The 19,934-nt window shown below is 39.1% G+C and overlaps 1 protein-coding gene across 1 annotated transcript in view; it reads right to left on the reverse strand.

Annotated features, from left to right (window-relative positions):
- The window catches only part of LOC133418720 (1-phosphatidylinositol 4,5-bisphosphate phosphodiesterase beta-4-like), a 104,390-nt gene that overhangs the window by 54,178 nt on the left and 30,278 nt on the right, over positions 1 to 19,934 (reverse strand). The window contains 1 exon segment of the mRNA XM_061707563.1: positions 12,160 to 12,217. The gene's annotated coding sequence lies outside the window, so the exon portion shown is untranslated.

Genomic DNA, 19,934 nt, shown 5'->3' on the forward strand with positions numbered 1-19,934 from the left:
ACATTCCAGGATGGACTCAGAGCTGATCACTCAGGATCAGAGGTGTCAAAAGTATTCACATTCATTACTCAGGTAGAAGTATGGATACTACAGTTTAAAAATACTCCTGTAGAAGTTGAAGTATCAACTCAAGTTTTTTACTCAAGTAAAAGTATAAAAGTACTGGTTTCAAAACTACTTCATCATACTACATCATGCCACAGCCACCTCCAGTTATTATCAAAACTGCATCTTCAAATTGAAAAATAAAATAAAATAAGATGATCAGCCTTTTCCTCAGCATCTTGGAACAAAGATACATAAAGCTGCTCCTGAATCCCTTTGTTACTGGCTTGAGGGAGAAAGTGGGACAACAGTTTAAGCTCTTTACAGATTTTATTCCACTTGTTTGCCTACATGCGTTGTGAGACAACACACTTATACCTCATTTGTCTGATACATATCGAAGAAAATACGTATTTTCTGCTAAATCAGCATTCATTTGCAAGGCAGTTTGCATGCTGCCCTTCCTGAGTCTGGTTTTGGTTTGGTGCCAGCAGATTCTTCCCGTTAAAAGGAGAGCTTTTCCTTTCAACAGTCACCTGGTACTTCCTTCAGCCAGAATTTATCAGAGAAACTTCTTTGGTCTGTTGGTTCCTTAGCTGGGCAATGTTTTACTATATTATTATATTAATCTTGGAGGTGTGAAATGAATTGAATTGCATTTTTGAAGTGCCTTGAGATGACATCTCGTTTTGATTTTGTGCTATACAAACAGAGGTGTCAAGTAACAAAGTACAAATACTTCGTTACCTTACTTAAGTAGAAATTTTGGTTATCTATACTTTACTGCAGTAATTATTTTTCAGACGACTTTTTACTTTTACTCCTTACATTTTCACGCAATTATCTGTACTTTTTACTCCTTACATTTTAAAAACAGCCTCGTTACTCTATTTCATTTCGGCCTTTAAATAAAAACTATCCAGTTAGATTGCTCCATCCGGATAGAGTGAATTTGGTTGTGGTTGTTTCAGATGTTCTTGTCCAGTTTTGTTCTTACATCCGTTCCCTCAGATTCCTGCAACTAAACTTGGATGTACATTCCAATAAAGGTTAGGATAAATGATAACATGCCTCTGAAGTTTGACTTTTTGCACCATTACAATACTTATAGGCAACTAGTCATCATATCTCCTGCTCTCTGAAACACATGTTAATGCTCAATAGTACACATATATGCTTCTTTAATATATTTGCATTATACTAAGATACATTCATTTTCAATGGCTTTTGTCCTTAATGGCTTTTTTCCCCCTTACATTACTTTTACTTTTATACTTTAAGTAGTTTTGAAACCAGTACTTTTATACTTTTACTTGAGTAAAAAACTTGAGATGATACTTCAACTTCTACAGGAGTATTTTTAAACTCTAGTATCTATACTTCTACCTGAGTAATGAATGTGAATACTTTTGACACCTCTGTATACAAATAAAGCTGAAGTGAAGAGTAACCACTAGCAAGAGCAAACTGCAACAAGCTGCTGCGCTGGGACCGGTGTCACGACGACTCCTGCGACGTTCCTTCAATATCACAAGCAGATTACAGCATCCAGGTGGTGGAGGCCTTGTTCAATTAAATTACTGTGAATTAGATTAAACTTTACCCTTTATCCCGAGAATAGATCCACTTAGCAGTACTTGCTTTCCCATCGTTTGCCGTAGGTATCGGTCACACAGTACTCATGTCCTGAGAGTAATAGAAAATTTGAGTGTTGACAATAGATTAAAGTAGTCTGTAATTCAATGACGCACTTGGGAGGAGAGTTTTTATTACAACGTGATCTCTGTTCTCCGAGTAAACACGGCATATGAAAGTGAACTCGGTGCTTTTGTTGCCCACGTCTGTTTTTATATTCAATTTTGGCAACTAAATATGAGGATTGTTCAGTGAGGGCTACGCTTCAGTAAACACGGGCTCGACAAGGCCGGAGATGCTGGGTGTTTGTTTCCCTTTGTCAACACTGCATACAACATATCTGATTGTGAGGAGAACAACGCCTTCTGATGCCGAGCGGCAGCTCAGTAAAACACGTCAACGTGTGATTTGCAATGTGCATTCACCAAACTAGACATACAAGGGATAGTTATGAATAATTCCAGCGGGAAAGCTTACATGAATGACAGGTAAATGGTTGCTTTGCAGATTAACTGATCCAGGTTTGGATTCATGTATAGTCACCAGAGGTGTCAAAAGTATTCACATTCATTACTCAGGTAGAAGTATAGATACTAGAGTTTAAAAATACTCCTGTAGAAGTTGAAGTATCAACTCCAGTTTTTTACTCAAGTAAAAATATAAAAGTACTGGTTTCAAAACTACTTAAAGTATAAAAGTAAAAGTAATGTAAGGGGGAAAAAAGCCATTAAGGACAAAAGCAAATTGAAAATGAATGCATCTTAGTATAATGCAAATATATTAAAGAACCATATATGTGTACTATTGAGCATCAACATGTGTTTCAGAGAGCAGGAGATATGATGACTAGTTGCCTATAAGTATTGTAATGGTGCAAAAAGTCAAACTTCAGAGGCATGTTATCATTTATCCTAACCTTTATTGGAATGTACATCCAAGTTTAGTTGCAGGAATCTGAGGGAAAGGATGTAAGAACAAAACTGGACAAGAACATCTGAAACAACCACAACCAAATTCACTCTATCTGGATGGAGCAATTTAACTGGATAGTTTTTTTTTTAAAGGCCGAAATTAAATAGAGTAACGAGGCTGTTTTTAAAATGTAACGAGTAAAAAGTACAGATAATTGCGTGAAAATGTAAGGAGTAAAAGTAAAAAGTCGTCTGAAAAATAATTACTCCAGTGAAGTATAGATAACCAAAATCTCTACTTAAGTAAGGTAACGAAGTATTTGTACTTCGTTACTTGACACCTCTGATAGACACTGACTAAGACTCCACTGAGCTTCCTACTGTGTGGACAATGTCCGAGATGCGGCTCCGCGTCCACACCCACCGGTGTTTGTGTTACTGTGTTTGTCCACCCAGGTTTAGTCTGCTTAGTAAGAGCGTTGCAAATAGAAATGGTGCGAGTTTACAGGCTAGATAGATAAGTAGGGCTGGCATGAAAAGACTGCAAATGTGTAACTCCAGACTGTGTTGGAAAAACAGGACACTCAAACTCTATAAACAGATTTTTCTTTTTTTTCAAATGACAAGAATATTACCAAGGGGCTTATTACAGGCTCCCCACGGACTTTATTAAAACATGACTGGATTTCTCAGTTTTAATTAAAGTGGAACTGTTTTTTTTCACAATGCATTGCAAAATTTCACCTAAAGTGACTTATTTTACAGAGATAAACTTCTGTAACATGCATTCTCTCTCTGAAAAATAAACATGCTTCACCTACTGCTCATGCTCAAAGAAACCGCACATGTCCTGCTTATCATAGGCAGGTTATGTCGGTGTGTGTGGAGGATCCATCTCTGGGTACATACTGTGATGCCATATTGAACTATTTGGACATTGTTCAGTTAGGCTTCATAGGGAGCAGAAATACACCCCTATTCCACAAAAACAAAGCTAATTTAAGTAGAGAACATGTTTTAACTGAATACATTATCCAACCTCTATTAGTTTGAGATTAAATTGTCTCAATTATAAACCAGTGCCAAGATGATTAAAATAACAAACCTTGTGAATCACTTGACTTGAATTATGGGAACCAACTGAATCAATTTAATTTACATTGTCGCTATCGTCAGAGTTTAAAGTGAAATGAAAAAATTGCCTTGTTTAGTTGCATCTTATCACTGATAGAAATGATTTAACCAATTTTTTAAATATAATTTGGGAACATCTGACATAAGTTTAAATAATTTGGGAATTGCAATAAATAAAGTGTTCAAAGACATTTACAGTATCAGACTAAGCCATTGTCTACTTTCTCCTCATTCAAAGTTGGTCTCTAACTGACAGCAATGGCTTTTTCAGTGTAGATCTCTGAAATGGTTTTTCTCTAGAAATTGCAATGTAAAGAAAGATAAAAAACATATGTGGTGTGCACGGAAATTGCAGCGCTCCCAGTGGACTTTTCATGCTTACTTTGTAATCATCAAGTTGGTGCCAATCTTGCCTTCTGCAGAAACCCTCCAAATGTTATCTTAGCAGCCAGCTGAACTCTCACGAGATCCCCAAGACCACGATAACAAGAGAATCCATCAAACCCGGCTCTGTGATGCCAAGCTCTGGACTTGTGACGGAATCACAACTGTGTCAGATAAACTACTGTCTGACACCGCTAGAGGAGGTCACAATTTAAAGTCACATACCAGAATTAAAACAACTCCAGGTTTATTATTAGATGACAGAGAGTTTGTTGGGATTTCCAAACTGATATGAATCACAGTTTAAATGATAACAGGACATGTTTTTGCAGCAAAATGGTGAAGAATGTTAGCACTTGGACGTTTTATATTATTTTTGGCTCAGAAGATCCTCTTTACATGTGGAGTTTAAGTGACTTTTATGACTCTATAAGATGTATTTGGTCTCTTGTGTGGTCCCCTTCTCACTTTCTCTCCAGTCATGGTCCATTTACCTGAAGCAGATGGGTCGAAGCAGGGAAACATCTCAAACTTGCCATACAGCGGCCCTTGCAGAGCAGAATTGGACACCTCTCACCTCTCACGCTCCGCATTATTTACAAGATTTGATAGTGCCTTATGTTCCTGGCAGAGCTCTCCGCTCCCAGAGTGCAGGTTTACTCGTAGTTCCTAGAGTATCCAAATGTAGATTTGGGGCGGGCGTTCGGCTATCAGGCACCATTACTATGGAACCAACTTCCAATCTGGGTTAAGGAGGCTGACACCACCTCCACCTTTAAAACTAAACTTAAAACCTTTCTGTTTAGTAAAGCCTATAGTTAGTGTTTAGTAAACCTCTAGCTGGTGTTGGTAAATCTCTAGGTAGTGTAAACTCTAGTGTGTTACAGTCAGTAGTCATAGTTGCAGCTATAGAACAAGACTATAATAGTTAGTCTCAAATATAGCTTCGCAGTAGATATGCTGCTATAGGCCTCTGCTGCAGGGGGGCACCGACATGATCCGCTGGGCCGTGCCTCTCACCCTTCTTCTCCTCTCCTTTTCCCTTCCTCTCTTCTCCATTACCATTTTTATTTATTATAAATATCTCATAGCTATCATTTTTGTCCATCGTTCCTGTAGTTTCTTGTGCTGGGTTCTGGCCTGCGGTCCCGGTCCCGGTCCCGGTCCCCCCCCCCATCATCCCATTGATGCTTCCACCTGCCTACGTGGATGTCTGCTGTGTGCTGCTGAAGTTGGAAATGGACACAGGCTTGTCTAACATCCATAATTCCACAGTTGATGATAACCTTATCAGAAGTAGAAAACATGTCTTCACTTTTCTCCAAACTACATTTAGCAAGTTCTGGGTTTCATTAGGCACACCTGCACGGTTGCAGTAATAATGAAACAAGTTCATGATAAACGATGACAGGCACATGGCTTAATTTGATTACTGTTCATTTTTTTTCCAAGTCCCTGCCATTCCCTATATAGTGTCCAGGGACTTCCCAAAATGGTTCTTTGCAGAACTGGAAATACAACAAAAAATCTTTACTATGCACATACACAAGCACACATTAAGAAAAAAAGACATTTTTCTCTATCGTTACAATTGTACTGTTTTACAGAACATGAAGTAACTGCTATGAGCTTTATCTGCAGCTGGCTGGCATGTGGCTTTCTGGGGCTTCTGTATACTGCATGTACCACGGAGAGATTTTGTAATTAATTTCTCTGGGACTATGACTAAAGTAATAATATTCCGTTTAAGGAGGGAATGTGATTTTTTCCAAGCCAATTGACCCTCTTCTACAGTCCTCTTTGCCTTTTATAGTTGCAGATCGGGGCGCTCACTCACGCTCCTCGGTCCTGGGTTACATAATTAGCTTGAGCCTGGGATGGAAAACTGACTGTCTTCCAGTTGCACTCACACTAGATCGCCCAGCAGCGTTCTGACATGTGCATTAATAACCACATGCAGGTGAATGGACTGCATGATCATGAACGTCCACAGCAAATATAAACATACCAACTATGAAAAAAGCAGGAAGGTTGCCCTCACTTTCAACCAAACTTTTGTTTGATCAGTTTCCACAGTTAAGTCCATATTGAAAAGCAGATAAAGATAAATGACCATATTTCCAAAAAAGTTAGCAAGCCGTGTCACATGTCAATGAAAAGATATTTTTTGGCAAAGCATTCAAAAAAAAAAGACAACATGTTCAAGGCTGAAATATTTTTTTTTTTTCTTTTTCAACCTTTGAATTTTACAGTTGAGATAATTATTAACTGAAAAAAACAAAAAACTCACAAGATACAGACCGACTGGAAACAGTTTATTATCATTTATTGAATTAGCCTGAAAGAAACTTAATCAAATATGGAATTTTACTGTTTTAGTATGTATTGAAATGTAAAAAAAACAGCTTCTCCAAAGACTTGCGATAAAAAGGTGTGGCAGCAGGAATTACTACCTCTTTATTATTGTACAGAAGAAAAAACTTTTAATTGTTTTTAGATCAGCATCATGTGCAGAGGATGAAAGGTTTTGGGCATCATTTTGAGCAGCTGTTGCTACCCATCTCCTAGCTTTTGCAAGTAGTCCTCAGCACAGAGAAAGCCTACTTAATCAGCCATTGGCTTCCATGATGTTGGCCCAACAGGCAGCCACAAAGAAAACAGATCCCTCCACCACAAAGCTGTTGAAGAAATATTGCACCTTGCTGCTAACCCTTCCTGTAGACGGCTTCAGCGTTGCATTTCCAGTCCAGCCTCTTGTCCAGGTGAACACACACGTATTTATTGACCTGTACCACTTTGACCTGTCCATCCGGGATGGAAATTATGTTTTAATTATTCACTGCCGACCTAAAAATCAAAAACATCTTTTTTTGCCTCGTTTTGTCAAAATTAGGTCATTGTTTCCAAACCATGACACCAAGAGGTTCACCGGTTCAACCAGTCAAAAGAGGTCAATGCTTGAAAAGAAAATGGTACGGTACTGACAGTGAAGGTGTCATCCTTTCCACATCTCTTTATCTTAATTTGTGTGGCTCTTCATACTGGCAGCAGGATTCAAATTGATAATGATTTACCTAATAGGAATTTGATGCATCTATAAATGTTTATCAATGGCCTTCATCCTCAAGTAACTATTTATTAATGACAATTTTCCATTAAATAAAAACGCTGAGATCAATCTTCGTCAAATCACGGAGTTCAGTTATAACGGACTGAAGAAAAGTGGTAAACTATCTCCAGATGTGACGATTCAAAAATAAAAGTTAATTCTGGAGATGACGTACATCTCCCAAAGATAGAAAACCAGTGTGGTATGGAGGCACATGGCATTGGTTGGTTGCACATTTTGAAAAGGGAAAAAAATATCTTAACAGCAGTATTGTATAAGCTTACTGTAATGGTCCGATTCAGATGTTTCTTCCCTCTTTTTTTTCCAGATCGAGTCTTGTGTATTTTCAAAAAAGACTGTGCATATTTTAAAACAGCACGGCTCTGAAGTGGCTAAACTAATCCTGCTTTGGGGATTTTTAAAACATAAAATACAACAAAATAGTCCTCCAAACTGTCAAGTAGCTGAAATCCTGCATAAAGCTAGGATAATAAAATATGCTCTAACATCCTGAAACAAATACTGCAACTGGCCTCACCAGTTCTCAAAAAATGTAGTGCTTTTTTCTCTTTGACATTACTCCAACAATTTGCAAAAGATAATTTATCATGAGCACATATCCATGCCTGGTTAATAACACAAACATTAATATGAGAGCAACTGGTTTTAAAAGGCATTTTCTTTAAGTCACTGGTGGAGATAGATGCTATAACAACTGGAAAAGACCCCGACAGAAAGAAAAAACAGTGAAATGACACTTTGGGGGATTTTATCCATATAAAAACCCTACTGGAGGCATTTGAGGACACTGAGATCATTTAACAGCAGGTTCAGTCTAATCAAGCCATACGCAGACTGGTGTTTTTCTTGAGGTGATGAAGGTCGATGCATTGCCAATGAGGGAAAGCCTTTTAGTGTCTGCATGAAGTTAGGTAACTGGCCTTTGCAAAGGGATTCCTGCAGACTGAAAATACCAAATTATTCCAAAACGACTACGTTACATCACAGACTCAGAGCCGTGCTGCACTGTGCACCGCTGTGCTATGTCATTCTCATTTAGAAAGGATTAGAAGGTCGAAGGTTCATTTTGCCCACTTGCACAAAGAAAAAAAAACACACAGAGAGCTCCCCGGAGGCCAGGTGCCCCCAAATATGGTCAGGAATACTGACTACGCGCCAAAATATTCCAGCTTACCTATGGGTGGTTAAGACGTATGATACATTTCCTCAGATAAACTAAATCCTCTTGAAGTTCTCAGTAGAAAACCTGTTTGTGCTGGCTACTGAAAAACAGCACCATATGGAGTCAGAGACAATACCTTAAGGGAATTAAAATGTTCCATATTCATGAATACTCAAAAGATGGACCATTTTGGGAAGAAGTGCCACATCTGAAATGTTTTCCATCAATGCAGCCATCCGACCGCTCTCCCTTCCTGATGTCCGCGAGAAAGGGGTTGCACAGAGATGACCTCAGAAGAAAATGTGTAATAAACAGAAGGCTGAGGGCCTGACATTAGGAGGACAGCTGGGGAGAGTGAAGGTTGACCAAAATAAAAGGGAGTTCTCCCACTGCCCAAATAAGTACTTATTAAAAGAGAGTTTGTACCCTGCTGAGCTGCGGACAAGGCAGCCGGCGTAAAGGAGCTGTGGAAATAGAACATGTCCTTATAGAGAGGGGAGCTGCGGAGAGTGGGAGCAGCAGGGGCCAAGGGTTAAATGCTTCCCCAGAATGAGAGCTTTCCACTGGCGTAAACCCAGTGAAAAAAAAAAAAGAAAAAAAAAAAAGAAGAGTCCTCCAGTCCCTCCTGACTGACACCCCGAGGGTCTGCGGCGAGCTCGCAGCTGAAGTAAGTGCCATGTTTGCCATGTGTTCAAAACACTAATGACGAGCCACTAAAGATTTTAAACAAGGTTTTTACAACCTCAGGCAGTTTTTCCCTGGAAGCGTCGGTGAGCTTTTCAGCTCTCGACTGACAGAAGAAAAGATAAACATCAGACACACAAAAAAGATGAAAAACCTGTGTCGAGCCACAGATGTTGTGCTCCTCTCTGACACCACTGGTCTCCATAGCAACCCTTCTGGCCAGTAATAGCCTCTAGCTTGCCTGGCTGCAGCAGCGTCACGCACACACACACACACACACACACACACACACTCACTGGAGGCCGTGAATGGGATCCCACTGTGTATTTATAGCCACACTGAGACTCATGGGGACCCACCCAGTCTCACCACCCCCTGGGGACAATACAAGAGCACATACATCTCTGACACAGACCCTTATCACTAAATGGCCCGGCCAAATACACATGCACACACTGTTAAAAACAGCTCAAGTCTAGTAAACAAGCGCTGTAATTAGCTGTAAACCGACAGCTGGAAACAGACGTTAAAGCCGGCTTGTGCAGACGCTTTCCTGAGTTCATGCAAAGAGCGGTGGTTAAAGAGCTTAATACTGACATACGTGTTCATTTGAATATTCCCCTCGGTTAGGTTTGGGATCATCATCATGATTACAAACAATACTGTCGGATCTAAGCTGAATGCAAACAAAGTTCATGAAGTCTAGGACGTGCCTTGATGAGTGACATCACTACAGTATTTGGTTCTTACTGTTCTGTATATCAGTAGATCAGAAGTTTAGCATTTAAATAAAGCACGTATCAGCTACGGTTCCTCAATGATTGCAGTTAATAATCTAATAGTGCCAAATCGAGTTTGTTTTAATAATTTCTCTGAACTGATTTTTTTATTTTCTTCAAGAATTCTTAGTTTAGTTTGCATTAGTTTTTTGTATTAATTCAATTCAATTTTATTTATATAGCGTCTAATACAACAGATGTTGTCTCTAGACGCTTTCCAGAGATCCAGAACATGAACATTATAGTATTATGAGGGGTTGAGAGTTTCAAAAGGGTTACAATAATATTGTAATAAAAACAAAAGAAAGATATAAAATCAAATTAACATCCATCTTCATTTATGTTCAAAAGAAAGCAGGTTGTAGTGCAAACTATCTATAATTCAGCTTCTGAGGATGGGTAGTGCGGAAGGTAAAAATCAAAGTGGTCAACAGTCCAGAGGCACAAATGAACATAACCTAAACCCATTTATGCAAAACATTGTAATGCTCAGGAGCCAGGGAGCCACTTGCAGCGCTGCTGTTCTGAACTTTGGCTCACGTTCAGTGCTGAACTTTGGGAAAGCCAAAGAATACTCAAAGACATCCCAACTTTTCACCGTTGGGATTTTCCTGACCAGCGCAGGGCATATTGTTAACACGGGCCCTTACGCTGGGTCCGCTGATGTAAAACTTCAAATCAAATCAAATGCTTGCAAAACGCATTAAAATAAATAAAGCCTTTTTTTTTGTTGCAATTTAAGATACAGTCCTTTTGGCAAATGCATAATACACTTTCTTAGTTTTCTGTTGAATAAAACTAAAACAAAGTTAACAAAATTACTTTTTAATTCTAGTTTTAGTTATTCCGTTTTGAGGATTTATATTAATGCTTCAGGTCTTCTATCCTATATTGTATAAGAAATACCTCTACTTTAACCTTTGAGGCTACTTGGTGGCGATTAAGAAAGATCAAGCGTGTCTGTGTTGGATAAAAAGAGGAAAGCGTCTTATCCAATCCACGGGATAACTTTTTTTTTTTTAATCCGTTATCATTTTTTAGCTCATTCTTCTACCTTTTGATGCATACATTGTTTCACTGACTTAATAATCTACTAATCACAGACTCCAGGCATCATAGTCTCCAGTATTACCTAAATCTGCCTCAAACAGGACAAAGAAAAGACACTAATGCCAACTGTACTTCAGAAGTATGTCTACCTTATGCCTACGATGCTGCCATGTGCCACCAAAACTGATGACTTCAGACAATGCCCTTCCATCTGCATTAAAGGAGCATGAGGCAGGATTGAGGCAGGATTTATGAAAAAAAATCATATATGTTTTAAGTTTTCTAGTAATAATGTCAGATGAAGCGTTCCAAACCAAAATGAATGAGCCTTCTAGTGTATCTCTCCGTTGCCTTGAACAGGCTGTGTGCTGCAAAATGTGCTGCAATTTTGGGGCCGAATTTCCCGCGCTGGGCTGCGGATGTGACGTCACATGACGCTGCATGAAAAAAAAAAAAAAAAAATGTATATATATATAAAATTTAAAAAATACTTAAAATGAAAAAGAGAGGGGGGCTTTCCTTTCACTGCCGTCCTACTTGCCTCTTGCTGGGGCTCCCGGTCGGGCAACTGGAGTCTGGTGGGGGCCTCCTGCGCACTTCCCTGACGCCCCGGTCTGACCTCACCCCTCATTGCAATATATAAATTACCAATTTTAATTCTAATAATTATTCTAGGCATTATCATGATGTATTGTTTCATAGTTTATTATTATATTAAGTTATGAAATCTCATGGGATGTTAAACTATAGTATTATTATATTGTTATATATAATAGTATGGTGATATAATTTGGTTATATGTTATAATATTTTATAAAAATTATGTTGTATTAGGATATTACTATATTATTATTCTATATTATATCGTGCTACACCACTCTATATGATAATTATCTATCTTATCTTCACACACACACAAACTGATGTCGTCTTTTGTCGTTGTTTGCACTGTATGTTAATAAATAAATAAAAATAAAAAAAATTACGCTGCATGCGCATTCTCCCCGTTCTCCCGTGCCGGCTTCACTGTTGGCTGCAGTACCCCCGACGGCCGTCGTGGCGAAGGGTGGCGCTAGAGAGTCTCATTTCTTAAAAGGAGCCTCATGCTCCTTTAACTGGAAAGTCTTTTTCTATTTTCTAAAAAGGTGACAGCAATTTGTTGTTCACAGCGAAGTGAACTTATGATTACATAAAGGACTGAAAAGCCAGATGCTGGATGTGGGAGGTGAATCTGAGCGTACTTACCAGGTGACAGACGAATGGAGAACTGAGGGGAAACACTGGAAGATAGCACCGCTCCGCTCTAATGATAGAAAAAGTGAAAACAGACACAGAAATATAGACATTTAGCATCATTTGAAAGCATAGGAGTTTCCAACGTAACATTTAAAAAGCTTCCTCTTGTACATTTACAGTAATACTACAGATGTTTGTGGCGCCCTCGGGGGAGACTCTGACACACAAAGACACATGGAAGCAAGTCCCTACACAAGCAAACGCAACACACACTGTGGCGTCATTACTCGCGTTCAGCAATTCTCCTCATCCTATCTGGCAAGGGCAGAGTTTTAATCATTCCTCTGGCTTCGGCTGAATAAGCTTTTAATAGGTAAGAAAGGCAGCCTTCGTCAAACACAGACGTGGAAATGAACTGCCAAATTAGACAAACCGCACTGCCCTCAGCATCTGCTCTGCTGCAGCCTCTGAGTGACGGGTACGTGAAAGAGAATTAAGAAAAAACCTAAATGTATGCACAGTCGGGGTCAAAAGCACAGACAGAGCAAGAGGAAGGAAATGCTTCTTCTGTGAAAATCTTACATCCTTGTGTCTGGGCTGAAGGCAGGACAAATTCCCTTACAATTGCTCTACTTGGCCCAAGCTGCAATTCTGTTGGTATCTGTCCTCCCATCATCATAGCTCTGCCCAGAGCAGGGCAGGAACAGGACAGTAATGGCTTCTTTACACAATCACTTGGGTAAATAAACTTGGGCAGATAAGAATCGACAGTACAGGAAAGATCTTCACAACTACGTGAGGAAAGGTTGCTGTTCTGTTAACTGTTCTCATGTCTGGGATTTTCATTGCTTATTCTCATCTAAGTCTTGCAAAAGACTATGCTGAGAATGTAATTATTTTCTTTAATGTATAAAAATTAGTGTTTTACAACAGTGGTTCCCAACCTTTTTTCCTTGGAGCCCTCCCTACTTGTGTCTAAGACCAGCCAGGGCCCCCGACCCGTACATACTAGCACCAAAATAGTCTTTAATTGAAAAAATGAACATTATGTTTTTTTGATACATTTCTCTTTGGTTTACTCTGTATACATTAGGGCTGTTCGATTTTGCCCAAAAATAAAATCTCGATTTTTTTCTCTCAAAATCCGATTTTCGATTACGATTATTTTGTGAATTGACAAAAGGCAAAGAAATTATTTCAAATATGCAGTTTTTTTATTGAACATTTGACTTTGGGCTTTAAGTGCAAACTTTGCTCTTATTAAACCAAAAATGAATGAATAAAGTGCAAAACTCTGTAAAATAAGTTGAAAAAAAGTTTTAAAAAATATAATAAAATATAAAGTTTTATCTCTGAAAAAAAAATCAGCAAATCAGCACTTGCAAACATACAGTAAGTTATATTTCCAATTAAATAAAACAAGACATTTTCTAATTAAACTAAACTGGGTCTTTGCATGCTAAATAATAATGCAACCCATGAAGGAGGTAGAGGTGTGTAATGTCAGTCATTACATTTGCTGTTCACATTTGCAAGTTTTTTGCAAGGAACACGAGCCGGTCCACGGCATCTGGCTTGAGGGATGCCCGGTGGCATGTTACAACGCCCCCTCCTACACTAAAGAGCCTTTCCGATGGGGCACTTGTCGCAGGTATTGAGAGGTATTTCCATCAATCATTAATATGGTATCAATCATTAATATGTGTGCAGACAAGGTTAAAAAAAAAAAAAATAAACATTTTTTTTTTTTTTTGAAAAATCGATTTTACGATTTTCACGTTTTAACATCGTTCTAATTACATAATCGCGATTACGATTTAAAATCGATTAATCGAACAGCCCTAGTATACATATGACTTTTTTTTCTCCAATGCCACCAATGTATAAAATACGCACAAAAGGACATAAAAGGACATAAAAATATTTTTGAAAAATGTCTCTTTTATTATGAGACCAACATTTTTTTACATTTTTCCTTTAACAACCTGTCGGAGTAGATTAAATGTTGAGTAATGATATAATAATAATAATAATAGGAATAAGGAATGAAATCATTTCCTGTGTTTGTCACCAGTGTATAAAAACAAAAAATATTCAAGACATTCATAAATTATTCCTAACAATGTCTTATGAATGACTCATTCGCAAATATAATTTTTACAACTGCATATTTCAAAGAAGACAAAGTTTCGCGCCCCCCCAGGGATCTCTGGTGCCCCCCCAGGGGTGCCGGACCCCAGGTTGGGAGACACTGTTTTACAAGATCCACTCTAAATATTCTGCATCTCTTTCCACAGTACTGGATCCGTACTTGGATATTTATGACAAAAGAAACAGTGTTGAGAGCAGAGGCCTTGAGCTCTCCTCCTCCCGCCTCCATTGACGGCAGTTTCCATGACATCAGTGGTCGACTTGAACTTGACGTAAAACAAAGTGGCGGCAACCGGGCAGAGCTTGTCTGCACAAGCGCTCCTTTGATGAGTAGGTCCTCTGGTCAAAACATCGCTTTCAGAGGTCAAGGAAAATGACAATACAAGTTTTACACAAATTCAGCGAATCATTGTGTTAATACTCAAGAACTTCATAGTGACCAACATAATCAGGATATTCACCATACTCCAGCAGCCCTCCCTCAGTACACATGAAAGCATATTAGTGAGGCTAAATGAGAAGGAATTCTGAAAATGAGGGGTTTTTGCTTTTTAACAAGGTTATATATTATTTAATCTGCAGCATTACGAATGACATGGATATGTGAGTAACTGAAGTTTATCTTAAACTAGATTTGATCAAACTTTCTTTGGCGGCATCAGACTCCCGTCTCTTTCCATCTCCTCTTCACATCAATGGGCGAGGGCTGTTCACAGGGGTGAGCTGGGCGTTCTGTTAAGAGTGAACTTGCCAATAAGAGATGGAAAACGAAGCAGAAATATAGTCTCAAAAGACCATGGTTCATTTTCAAGATGCTGAGTAAGTATGAGCTGTTCCATAAATGTCTATACTGTTTGTTAAATAGATTTCATCCCTATAAACGTTGACAAAAAAACTACATCCCTGCAAGCGTGTTTGCTTCTGCGGGCCTAACCACTCATACTTTGATAAATGAACAACCTGATATGTGTCCAAAACAAAAGAAATGCACAAACTGACCAGTACATTGCACCTTAAGTGCTGCAGATCCTTAAAGGGGACCTATTATGAAAAACAAGTTTTTTCTTGCTTTAACATTTATAAAGTGGTCTCCCCTCACCGTGCCAACTCAGAGAAGGAGGAAAGCAACCAAATTCTGCAGTGTCTGTACAGCCGCCCGGATGATCCTTCCAGTGTGATGTGGCTTCTACGAGCCGTTCAGATTTTGCGCATTCGTTACGTAAGCAAAATGCAAACCACGCTTTGGTCGCAGGACCAGCAGAGCCGGACCTGGAAAGACACCCACGCTCCCCCACCGGCCAGTGTTGAGATTTCTTTACAGTTAACATGATTAATTTGTCTTGTAAAATAAGAAATGAAATGATGAGGAATCGGAGTAAATAACTGTGGTGTACCTGTTTAGAATTCACTTAAATCTTCCTGTGTGAATTAGTGTGAAGACGAGGTGACCCCGTCAGGGAATTAAAGGCTGATTTATGGTTCCGCGTTACACCAACGCAGAGCCTACGGCGTAGGTACGCGTCTATTTAACGCAGAACCGTAATTCAGGCTTTATGGAATTGATTTTGTCACTGAAGCTCGCATCGCATGGGACATGCTTTAATAGTGTACGCAGCCGCTGCTCTTCTGCCCAGAGCGAGGCTTTGTGTCCTCCCCTGCTACACGTCATTCAGGCAGCCAATCAGCGCAGAGCCTCATTATCATATCCTCCCCTCCCCTCAGAATCCCTCATAGAGAAGGAGGTTAGAAGCGGTAAAACTAGAGACATGGGCCAGAGGCTGAATTTCTGATTTATGTAGAAAAACCAAGCTTTTGATTGTTTTTAAGACATTCAAGGCCTGTTTAAAATATACATTAAATGCCATAATAGGTCCACTTTAAGTAAAACTCAAAAACATGGACAATCCCTACGGATCCCCGTTTCAAAATGTCAAGCATTTACAGTAGATAAACAATTTTACTGCCTCATACACAAACTTGTTTTGTGCAGTGACAAGTGTATGAAAGCTTAAATGTATAAATGACTGAGGACATCTCTGAACTGAGCGCTGATGGTGCCAGTAGACGGCTTTAAGGTGGATCTCTTCCATCCCTTACACTTCTTTAAAAAAAAAAAAAAAAACAGCTCCAAATACCAAGATACCAGTAGCCAAAGAATGGGACAACTTTCAAAACAGCAGTCCCATCAAAACTGATTCTTGACATCACATTGGCTTCACCCATCTCCTACATGCACAAGAGCTTCCAATGGAAACTCCAACGCCTGCCAGCAACGAGTATTATTCAGTGTTAGACACATGAACACACACAATGGTACCTGAGAGTAGGGCTGTGCGATTAATCAATTTTAAATCTAAATCGGATTCATTAATCAAGACGATGTTAAAAAAAGGAAAATTGGAAAATCGATTCGATTTTCGCAGCTGGCTGCATTACAGACAGAGCTCGTCTAGTCATCTTTGTTTTGTCAAGAAAATTGTAAATGTTGTCCCTTTACTAAACTCAAGGAGGATTTACAGTATCTTTCAATTGCACTTCATTCCCAATAGGGACATTTTTTTTTGCAATTTTTCTTTAAAAATAAAGATAAAATATTTGAAACAATTTATTCCATTGTCTTTTGTAGTTTTACCAAAAAAATCAAAATCGAAAATCGGGTTTTCAGAGAAAAAAATGGGGAATTTATTTTTGTCCAAAATGGCCCAGCCCTACCTGAGAGATTTTCTCACTTTCCTGTTCAGTGTGTGTTTTTGCCACATGTTTATTTTTAGAAGGTGCTATTCCCAGCAACACCCAGCAGTGATTTAATAATTCCTTTGATTAGGGCAACAGGTAAGAAGCTGATAATCTCCCCCCTGCCTGCAGCAGGATTTAAATGGTGGAAATAGAGGCAGGTCTACCATCATCACTCAACAAATGACAGCTCAGTGGGGGTAACACAGACGGCGGGGGGGCTGATGAAAGGGGGCAGTAAACACACTGTAAACACAACCAACCATACAGCCACAAAGGTATTACAGGAGGGAAGGAGAAATAACACTGAAATAACCTGATCTGGGAGTCAGAAATGTTTTTTTTTTTTTTTTACATATACCACAGAAAAATAACTTATAACAAATGTCACTTTTACAAAGTTACAAGGCTGCATATTGCTATTCATCCATCCATCAACTTCTATTCAACTTGGTTCAGGTTGTGGGGCCAAAGTCATATCTCGATATTTTCTAGCTGAATGGCGATACTCGATATATATCGATATTTTTTCTGTGCCATAATTGGGGTTTCCCCCAAAGCATTATAGCATAGCATCTCTGTTAGCTTCATTTTTTCTGAGGCAAACCCTTAAAAAAACAGTCAGTTTTAATACAAAGCCTCGTGCCTAATGTCACACAGGTTCCTTTATTAACAGAGGTCTGCACAATATCAAAATGTATAAAACAAATGAAATAAAAATAAACTGCCTGCATATATAGAATAAAAATGCTTCTTGAATAAAATAAAACAAATATCCCTTTCCTGCATAACAATTACATTAAAATACACTGTGCAATTAATACAAGACAGTAACAGGCAGACTTTTCCACTGAGGTTGACAGTTGTGCAAATAACAAAACATTTGTGCAAATCTCAAATAAAACATTCAAGTCAATTTGTCACAAAATAAGCTATATCAAAATCATTAAAAAAAATAAAAAATAAAAAAAAAATTAAATAATCGATATTAACGATAGTCTGGTACCATATCGCGTTTAAAAATATATATATATAAATATTAAAATCTCGATATATCGCCCAGCACTATGGGGCCATCAGCTTCAGAGAGATCCAGATCTCTGCTCCCCAGCCGCCTCCTCCAGCTCCTCTGAGAGGATACTGAGGCGTTCCCAAGCCATCCCAGGGATATAATCCATCCAGCATGTGCTGCGTCTGCCTCGGGCCCTCTTCCCAGTTGGACATGCCCAGAGCAGCTCCCCAGGGAGGTGTCCGAGAGGGATCCTGAACGGATGCCCCAACAGGCCAGTTCCTCCCTGCTGACTGAGTTCCTCACCCCGTCTCTGAGTAAGAGCCCATCCATCCAGCAGAGGCAGCTCATTTCAGCCTCTTGAATCTGTGATCTCATCCTTTCGGGTGATTACCCACAGTTCATGACAACAGGTGAATGTGGGAACATAAATCAACTGCTGGACCCAGAGCCTTGCTCCTTTAGCTCAGCTCTGTGTACGCCCCTACAGACTGGTACGGCCTGCATTACAGCAGATTACACCGATCCGACTGTCACTCTTACGACACGCGAGGGGTTTAAACTCCTCCATTTGAGGCGCCACGTCATTTCAAACCCTTTTCCGACTGGGAACCATAGCCTCAGATTTTGGACGTGCCAATCCTCATCCCTGCCACTGTGAACCACTTCTATGGGTGTAACGATACACTAATCTCACGATACGGTACGATACACGATATTGAGGTCACGATAACAATACAATATTATAGCAGTATTTTTTTAAACAACCTGGAATGAGGAACATATGGCTGGAAAAAAATTGTCTTTTATTTGAAAGACACAAAATACAAAACAATGCTGTGCATTTGCCCTATTGTTACAGTTTGTAATTCTTTATAACTGTTTAAGTTTTAAAGAGAAAGCCAGGCCAACCATTTTCCACAAACTGAACTAAAAGTAAATGTCAGGTTTGCATTATGCATCTTCAGTTTCATACAAGTACAAATATTTTGAATAGTTTCTCTCATGTATGATTTGACTTTTTTCTTTTCCAGAAATGTAACAACTAAAATTAAATAAATAAATACAAGTAAATAAATAAATACAATTTTAAATCATAAAAAAGATTGATTCATGCTCACCTTATAAGTGTAAGAGGAGATTTATTCTTGTTAAGAAGGTTATTTTGGTAATTCAGGGTTCATTATTTTATAAATATATTCTTTATATTCTGATGTAAATCAGGGACTATAATGACACTAGTCAGTTTATCTTGTTATGTATCTCTGTATTGGGAATAGCTGTCCTCCTCCTGTGTGGTGGGGGAGGCGCTGTTTCCTTGGTGCTTTCCTCATTTTTGCCTTTCAGGTCAGGTCCAATCCAGGTGCACAGGATTGGGTCTGATTGCCTGGGAGGGTATTTAAGGAGAGGGTTCCAGGGCTGCCACGCTCTCTCCCTCCCTGCCTGTGACAACAACGGCCAACCATTTTTCCCTTAGTTGTTTCTTGTTACTTTGCACATTATTATCTTTAGTTACCTTGTACCTTAGGGCCTTCTTTTTAATAAATACATGAAATGGTTTACCTGTGTGGTCTCCCTACTTGTTGTGATCTACCGTGAGCCAGGTGGTCATAACAATCTGTAGTGATTAGTCTGTTTTAGATTGGGCGGAGTGATACCCCACAGTACGGAACTAGCTGCTGTGTTGATGTTCTAAAATCCTACACTGTTGAGCGGACATTAAAGTGCACTCGAAATCGGAAGAAGTTGTCCCCATGTTTATCCTACTAAAAAGGTTTAATATAATAAGGTAAGGCTTAACTCTACACCAGCCTTACATAAGTAAAGGTTCAGAGCTCAAAACGGGACCGCAAAACGGTACTAGTTTCTTCTGAGCGGAGGAAGATTTTGG

The sequence above is a fragment of the Cololabis saira genome, chromosome 18, assembly GCF_033807715.1.
Source record: "Cololabis saira isolate AMF1-May2022 chromosome 18, fColSai1.1, whole genome shotgun sequence".
Classification (NCBI taxonomy): domain Eukaryota; kingdom Metazoa; phylum Chordata; class Actinopteri; order Beloniformes; family Belonidae; genus Cololabis; species Cololabis saira.